Raw genomic sequence first — 1531 nt, 5'->3', positions numbered from 1 at the left:
TGCAGAATATTTTATTTTAACCACAAGGGTGCGCTCCCATTGCCACTTAATATAGGGGTAAATTTTGCAATTATCTTTTCTTTTTCGCGTAAATGCAACATGGTTATCTGCCAAGTTTTTACACCAAATATGCATACATTTTATTTATGGGCTAACTTGTATTTTAGTAAATGATCTGTGCCTCAATGTAAAATGTCCAAGAATTTATAATTAATAGATATTTTATCAAAGTCCCAATTAAATATAACAAACTATGGGAACTTTGGCTAAACTAAATAAGATAATAATTTTGTTTATTAATGAATAAAAATTCCACCATATTCCCCCTGCTTAAAAGGGAATATTTTCACATTGGCTAAACTCAAAAACATATATTGAATTAGCTACTACCATGTAGTCATTTGTGTTAACATTTAGATATTATTGCACACGCGTGCTCGATATCTTGTTAATAGGTATAAATGCACGAGCTGTTAAATGTCGCCAGTGGCGAGGAGGTAAACACAATACACAATAAATGCATAAACAACGGGAAAAAACAATAATTTAGCTTAACAACTTAATAACAAAAGAGCACTGTGCACTGCGGATCACCTGTTCGTTGGCATCGCCAGGAGACGAGGATCGTCATTCCTTTGGACAGCAAGTGAACCCTCATCGCCGCGACTACTGTGCAACTGGATGGTGAAACCAAAAAAAAAAAAAAAACAATATACATACAACAAAAAAAGCTTAAAAAGTATAAGGAACCTAAGCCGCTGCAGTCGCAGTTATGAGTTTCCACCTGTTCGCGAATTTATTGATTGCCACATTGACAAATGAGCCACCCTGCTGTTATAAAACCAATTAAAGGAAGGGTCCGTTTGCATGGCCGGCTCACTGGGATATTACGAATAAATTAGGTCTGGTGAGAATTAATTGGACAGTCGGGCCACCGGACACTCGGTGTGATATATAAATCATGGCAGCTATGCGGCCATAACAGGATTATCCAGCCTCGAATTAATTTGGCTTAGCGAACGAAAGTGCGTTCGCAGCGCTCAAAATGCGCCAGAATTCTGAAAGCACTGCGAGAAAAAGTTTAGTGTTCGATAAAACACCAACAGAATATTTTGAGAATCACTTCACAATTGCATTAATTGCACTAAGACTAAGCTACAAATTTCTAAACATTAATTATAATTTTGAAAAAATACTTTTTAAACTCAAAATAGCTAGAAATACTAGAAACTAACTTGAAAAAACCTCTTCCACTACTATCCATATTTCTTGTATTATTATTATTATTACAATATTTTAGATCATCAATTTAAAACTTAATCTTTCTTTTAAAAAAAATTAAATCATATATATAGTATAAGCACTTAACTAAAATAATAGTTAAATGTTTAGTACCAGATCCCATAGTCCAAGTTCAAAATATTATTCATACAAAATATGTAATGAAATATTTTTTCAAAACGATTCACATTTGCCAACCTTATATAGTTGGATAAAAGAGTAAAGAGTAAAATATCTTTTTTTTATAGAA

The sequence above is a fragment of the Drosophila santomea genome, chromosome 3L, assembly GCF_016746245.2.
Source record: "Drosophila santomea strain STO CAGO 1482 chromosome 3L, Prin_Dsan_1.1, whole genome shotgun sequence".
In the NCBI taxonomy this organism is placed as follows: Eukaryota; Metazoa; Arthropoda; class Insecta; order Diptera; family Drosophilidae; genus Drosophila; species Drosophila santomea.
This window is presented reverse-complemented; position numbering follows the sequence as displayed.